Genomic DNA, 8065 nt, shown 5'->3' with positions numbered 1-8065 from the left:
TTAATTCCGCACTACTTTTCACTATGTTTATTTGATGAATGATATGAAAGGGCTTGTATAAGACCTCCGAGAGGTCTGGTTCGCCATTTATAATCCGAGATTGTACCCTAACTTCTACGGTGTGGTCTTGGGATGTGACAAAAAGTACAAGACTATGTTATCTTCTCATATGAAGGGTCTATATATACTCATTAGGAATATATTATCTGTATGCGAGAGGTCTATGTAAACCTCATGATAGATAGAAGAAAAGTTTTACATTTTCCGCATTTTTAACCTGTGAATGTAATGATGTAAGCTAAGAGGATAGTCTTAGTGCTCTCCCAGGAAGATGACGACGGTTACGTCTAGGGGGCGCTCCCCATATATGACAAACTTGGTATCAGAGCATAAAATTTAATATATTTAGAGTCGATGTCTTACTCAACAACATCCATGTAGATTCTCACTCATAATTGTGAAGCGCTCCAAAGTTATGATTTGGAAGCTATATGATGCTTAGGAAACTCTCACTTTCTTAGAAATCCAATATCCTCTCTCTAGAGTCTTGGATCTATGTGACCTTAGCATCTAATCCTTTTATTGTGATTATAGTCAATGAATACTCGAATAACAGCCGCTCAAAGACTTGATGAAGAGATCACCAACGCTGGGGTTCCTCCCGGGGTAATCAAGTCCCTTCTTTTGAAAAAGTTGCTAATGATGATCAAGCTCCAATCCATCCTCCACCTATGACGGAGGTGATATAAGGCTAGCCTTTCTCACAATATCCAAAGACATGACGGCCATGCTAATCGGGAGGTGGTACCCCGAGGAAACTAACATCTTGGTACCATGGCCTCTCGTTTGAGGTATTTCACTAGAATGAATCCCCCTGCTTTCTTGACCGTGTCCATGTTGAGTAAGAACCTTATGATTTCATTGATGAGATCTACAAGATCCTCTATTCCATGGGGTTGACTACTAGTTAGAAAGCCGAGTTAGCCACTTATCAACTTAAACATGTGGCCCAAACTTGGTACAACCAATTAAGAGACAACATCCCTTAAAGGGGTGGACCGGTGACATGGGAGATTTTCAAGAAGGGTTTTGTTGATTGGTTCTTTCCTAGGGAGAAGAGTGAATCCAAAGTGGAATTATTCATCAACATTTGTGAAGGAGGTATGAGCGTACTTGAATACTCTTTGAAATTTACCAAATTGTCAAAGTGTGCTCCCTCTTTGGTTTCCGACCCTAGAGATGAAATGAGCCTGTTTGTGATGGGAGTGTGGGATGACTTGAAAAAAGAATGTCTTTCGGCTATGATACATGATAATATGAATATTTATCTTCTAATGGTTCATGCTAAACAAGTGGAAGAGACAATGATTAAGAGAAAAAGTAGGGATGCCAAGAAGGCAATGTCTTTCGATGGTGGTTCCTCAAAGGGTAGGCTTGATATCCAAGACAAGCCTAGGTTCAAGATGAGATTCTCTAATCAAGTTCCTTCCAAGTTCCTTAAGTCTCATGATGATAGGGTGTCTAACACAAAGTTTCAAAAGGGAAGGGGTACTAGTTCACCAACCAAGAAGCCCACTTCTGGAAAGTGTGGCAAGAAACATTATGTTGATTGCCTCATTGCGACGGATAATTATTGTGGTTGTGGCAAGAATGGTAGGGATTTCCCTATGTGAAGGTTCAAGACAAGGTAGTGTTCAAGCTCAAGCAAGTGTTTCTAATATTGATGCTCCGAAGAAGAATCACTTTTATGCTCTCCGCTCTAGAGGTGAGCAAGAGACTTCTCCCTATGTGGTGACCGGTATTTTGAATGTCTTTTCGATTTATGTTTATGCTATACTTGATCTCGGTGCTACTTTGTCATTTGTTACACCTTTATTAGGTAAATAGTTCTACATTTTGCTCGATATCTTGAGTGAGCCTTTCTCGTTGTCTGCCCCGGTAGGTGATTCAATTATTGCCAAAAGAGTGTATAGAAATTATACTATAATGTTGACCAATATAGTTAATCATGTTGAACTCGTAGAACATGATATGTATGATTTTGATGTCATTTTGGGTATGCATTGGTTGCATGCTTGCTTTTCTTCCATAGATTGTAGAACAAGTGTGATGAAGTTTAACTTTCCAGATGATCCTGTCTTGGAGTGAAAGGGGGAAAATTCTATTCCTAGAGGTCATATCATTTCTTGTTTGAAAGCTTGTAGGATGATCTCTAAAGGGTTTTTATACCATATAGTAAGAGTCCAAGATTTAGACTCTGAAGTTCCTCCTATTGAAACGGTCCCCGGAACAAGGGAATTTCTGGAGGTCTTTCCTAATGATCTTTCGCTATTCCTCCCTAACAGAGAATTGATTTTGGTATCGACTTGCTACCGGATACAAATCCCATTTAAATTCCTCCTTATCGGTTCACTTCGGCCGAATTGAAAAAGTTGAAGACTCAACTAAAAGATTTACTAGACAAAGGCTTTATTTGGACTAGTATTTCTCCATGGGGTGCTCCGCTATTGTTTGTGGAAAAGAAGGATCGGTCCCTTAGAATGTGTATCAATTATCGTCAACTCAAAAAAGTCACAATAAATACAAGTATCCTCTCCCTCGGATTGATGATTTATTTGATCAACTCCATGGTTCGAGTTACTTCTCCAAGATTGACTTGAGATCGGGATATCACCAACTTAGGGTGAAAGGGGAAGATATTCCCAAGATGGCATTTTTAACAAGATATGATCACTATGAGTTCTTAGTAATGTCCTCTGATCTCCCTAATGCTCCGGCTTCATTTATGGACCAAATGAAAAAGGTGTTTCAAAGTTACCTAGATTCAATTTTCATTGTCTTCATTGACGACATCTTGATATATACGAAAAATGAGGGTCAACATATGGACCATTTGAGAGTGGTGTTGCAACTGCTTAAGGAACACCAATTGTTTATCAAGTATAAAAAATGTGCATTTTGGTTGAGGTCAGTACCGTCTCTTTGTCATATCATCTCTAGTGAAGGTGTAGCGGTTAATACAAAGAACACCGAAGTGGTAAATAATTGGCCTAGACCTTTGGCTTCTATGGACATTCGGATTTTCATAGACCTAGCTGGTCATTATAGAAGGTTTGTCGACAGGTTTGCATCTCTTGCTTCTCCCTTAACAGCGTTGACCCAAAAGAATGTGAAATTTGAATAGTCGTAGGCATGTGAAAAGAGCTTCCAAATGTTGAAGAATAGGCTTACTTTCGCTCCAGTATTGACCCTACCAAAGGGTACTAGGGGTTTTGTGGTATATTGTGATGCATCTCAAGTCGGGTTTGGGTATTTTCTTATGTAACATGGCAAAGTTATAGCCTATGCTTCTAGGCAACTCAAAGTTCATGAGAAGAATTATCCGACTCATGACCTTGAGTTAGCGGCCGTGGTATTTCCCTTGAAAATATTGAGACATTATCTCTATGGGGTTCATGTTGATGTGTATACGCACCATAAAAGTCTTAAATATGTTTATACTCAAAAAAGTTGAATCTCCGACAATTGAGATGGTTAGAGTTGTTGAAATACTACGACATGAGTGTTCTCTATCACCCTAGCAAGTCAAATGTGGTAGCAGATGCTCTAAGTCGTTTGTCCATGGGAGGTGTGTCCTATGTGGAAGAAGACAAGAGAAACCTAGTGAAATATGTTCATATGTTGGCTCATTTAGGGGTTCCAATTGAAACTTTTCCAAATGGTGATGTGGTGGTCCATCATGATCCGAGTCATCTTTAGTGGCTGAGGTGATGTCTAAGCAACACCTTGATCCATTATTTATGGAGTTGAAAGAATGAATTCTTGAAAGATGAATGAGTCATTCTCCAAAGGGGTGGATGGTGTTCTTAAGTACCAAGGGAGATTGTGTGTGTCTAATGTGGATGTTTTGAAGAGTAGGATCCTTTAGGAAGATCACGGAGTCCGTTACTTTATTCATCTCGGTTCTATAAAGATGAACCATGACCTTAGAGAAGTGTTTTGGTGGGATGTCCTAAAAAGGGATATTGTGGAGTTTGTTACAAAGTGTCCCAATTTCCTACAAGTGACGGCCGAGCACCAAAAGCCGAGTGTCTTACTACAAGAAATCCAAATTCCTACTTTGGAGTGGGAAGATGTTAACATGAATTTTGTAGTAGGTTTGCCTCGAACTCGAAAGCAATATGACTATATATGGGTGGAAGTGTATAGAATGACCAAATCCACTCACTTTATTTTCGTTAAAGTCTACTTATACGGCGGAAGATTATGCAAGAATCTATATTGATAAAATTGTGAGTCTTTATGGGTTCCTTTGTCCATCATATCAGCTACAGGTGCTCAATTTACATCTAGTTTTTAGAGGTCATTTTAAAGAGGTTTGGGTACTCAAGTGAAGTTAAGCACCGCTTTTCATCCTCAAATGGATGGTCAAGCAAATCGTACTATTCAAACTCTTGAAGATATGTGTAGAGATTGTATCATTGACTTTAAGGAAAATTGGGATGAGCATTTTCCTTTGGTAGAGTTCTCTTATAATAACAGTTTCATTCATCCACATCTATGGCTCCTTATGAAGCTTTGTACGGTAGGAGCTGTAGATTTCCTATTGGGTGGTTTAAGGTTCGTGAGTCTTTGATTTTTGGTCCCAATTTGATTTATAAGACTTTGTAGAAAGTTCATATTATAAAGAACCGGTTGCAAACATCCTATTGTAAGCAAAAGTCCTATGCCGATCATAAGAGAAAAGATTTGGCATTTGAAGAATGTGATAAGGTATATCCAAGAATTTCGCCTATGAAAGGGGTGGTTAGATTTGGCAAGAAAGGGAAGTTGAGTACTCATTATATGGGTTCCTATGAAATCTTGCAAAGGGTTGGTAAGGTTGAATATGAATTGAAACTCCTTAATGAACTATCTTTGGTTCATCCACTTTTCCATGTTTCCATGCTTAAGAAGTGCATCGGTCATCCCAAGTCTATTCTTCCAATTTAGGGTCTTGGTGAAAAAGAACCTCTCTTATGAGGAGGTTCCAGTTAAAATCCTTGATCGACAAGTGCGGAGGTTGAGGAACAAAGAGGTGGCCTCCCTAAAAGTGTTATGGAGAAACCACCTAGTTGAGGAAGCAACATGGGAGGCCGAGGCCGACATGAAGTCCCGTTATCCTCATCTCTTTGCAAATGGAGGTTAGTTCTTATTACTTATAATGAAAATAATGACCAAATTCAGTGTTGCTTTGATTTTTTGTGAAGTTTTGCAAAATATTTCTAGTTACAGTAGAGTGAAGCTATGCCTATAGACATGTAAATATGCAATTCATCTTGTTTGGAGCTATGTGGTTCATGTTGATATGGTGAGTCTTTATGAAATTATATTGAGCATGTTGATAGGTTGAAAAAATTAACATAATTGACTCCTCAATTATATGTTGAGCTCATGTTGTTGTGAGAAGGAAATTCCTCATTTGTGATGTTGAGCTTTATGTGTAGTAATTGAAGTTTGAATTTCTATATTTGGATGTCATTATTGATGTTGTAACTCATCTTATAATGTATTGTTGTTGGTTGGTCTTCTAGACTTGAGTTTATTGCTTCCTTCCAAAAGATTTTAATGTCATTCGGGGACGAATGTTCCTAAGTGGGGGATAATGTAATACTCCGAAAGTCTAAGATGTATTATAGATCCTAACATGAGTGTATAAAGGTTTTCTCACTGTTTTAACTTCAACTTTAATGAATATAACTCATTTAGGAAGTTTTAGAATGAAAACGTCACAGAACGTTCATGACGTCCGGAAACTAGTTCAAAGAGGTGGTAGTGTGCCTTAGCCTATTTGACTAAGTTTAGGAGTTAGAAAATTATGAAATTTGTTGGTAAGGTTTCTAACACGTATTAAAGTTATTTTATAGTGGAAACATCCGGGTACGACACCCCAAGGACCAACCAAGGGTCCTTGAGGATGACCCCTTGCAATTTGGCAAAAGCTGCCAAAAGGCAGTGTCTAATGAAGGCTACAGATGACGACTCGTGGTCAAATCGATGGGGAGTCGATGGTCCTTTAGCCAATTTTGAGAACAGCCTGTTTTGGACAGTCTCTGTCACAAACGACGGACCAACACGATGGTTGGTCCTGTGGCCGTCGTTTGAAAAGTGAGTCGTTGGTCATTCTTTCGTCTGTAGAGTCACTGTTTTGCTGCACAATTTTAGGTTGTCTAAATTAATTAATTAGGTGGTTAGTTATTTAGTTAGGGGTTTAGGGAGGTATAATTAAGTTAGTTAATGACCTATATAAAGACCCTAATCTAATTAAACTAACCTAAGCCCTAATAATTCCCAAAACCCAATAGCTCTCCCTTCTCTCTCCTAAGTAGAACACCACCACAGTAGACAAGGTCAAGGAGGGTTCTTGGGATGATAATGGTCAAGTTTCTCCATAAAACTTCATAATTTAACAAGTTATGGGATTCCTTTCACCTTTAGGATCTCTTTCCCCAAAGGATTCCTTCAGGATGATGTCAAAAATATGAAATTCAAGTGGGTTTTCTTTCAATACGAAATTGATCTTGTGAATTGCATTATTTGTGATTCATTTTGGTTATTTTGATTAGATTAATATGTATTATAACTCAATTATGTTACTTCTTGAGGTATTGGTCTAGTTTGTAGAAGATGACCTTTCCCCCTTAACCCTAAGTTGTGATCTTGGATTGAATTGAGTAGTATTGGCACAATTGACTTTGTTAATGTATGAATTACTATACTATGTTGTTATCATGTCAATTTATGAATAGACTGAGATTTATTTTAACCCTATTATGTTAGTTCTTGAGTAATTTATCTAAGTTTTAAAGTACATCATGAACTTGACCTAAGTCTCTTACTCTTAAGCTATGACTAGTGATGGATTGTGGTGTAGTTATTCAATTGACTTCATTATTATGTTGATTACTATTAGTGATGGCATTATAATCATTGTTGTTTTGAGTTAAGGATGATTGATGGTAAGACCTTGATGATGGTTTTGTGAAGAAATTGGGGTAAGTCTTATGATCTTAACTCTTTACATAAAGTATGGTTACTTGTGATTAAGTTATAATGTACCAAGTATGAAAGCTAACATACAAAACATAAAATATGTTAAGGGTTATCAATAATAGACATATCCATAAGATGTAATAGCATAACATAACATGAAAATAAAAAGCATAGCAAATAGTCATAAATCATACTTAAGTTCATACTTCTAATCTTTGTCTTTCTCACTGAAGTGAACTATCCCACAAGACACCTCCAAGTATAATTTTGCAAGGCCATGGTAGCATCCCATCCAACTACCTATATAAGTAACTGTCTTTGGTAATTCTTGATCATAGTCCATTTTCATAATTAAGACCTAATATCTTCATATCTAAGAGTACTATACTTTTTTATAAACTCAAAGCACACTTGTACAATGCATATAAGGAATCCCATTCTACCTCACACACTAAGCATGTCGTGAAGTCATCCATAACATGTTCACCCTCCTTAGGCTCATAATAAGTTAATTCTCTTGATTAAGAATCTCTCATGTCTAGCCATTCACAACTATAAAAAGGTTGCTCTAGTCCAATCCTATCTCAAGCGTCTTATTTAATGACCCTAGGTTATACTTTGTTTAATTTACTCATAGCACCCCATAATATTATTCATGCAATGTATTACCTTTATATCATTTTCTAGTTACTTTGGAACCTAGTTCCTCTCTTCAACTTTAGAACATTATGAGATACTTCATTAAGAATGTCTAAGTTCCTTCTTCACATGGATCCTATGAGATACTTTTTATGGTATGTCTTGATTCATCTATAATCATGAACACTACGAGATACCCTATTGGGTATGTCTAAGTTCCTACACACATCATGAACACTATGAGATACCCTCTTGGGTATGTCTAAGTTCATACGCACATCATGAACACTATGACTACTTCATTTAGTAAGTCTTAGTTCATATTGCTTTGAACACTACAAGATACGTCTCAAGCATGTCTAAGTTCATAGTATATGGAGATCTCTACTAGGAT

The sequence above is a fragment of the Solanum pennellii genome, chromosome 8, assembly GCF_001406875.1.
Source record: "Solanum pennellii chromosome 8, SPENNV200".
NCBI classification, from domain to species: domain Eukaryota; kingdom Viridiplantae; phylum Streptophyta; class Magnoliopsida; order Solanales; family Solanaceae; genus Solanum; species Solanum pennellii.
This window is presented reverse-complemented; position numbering follows the sequence as displayed.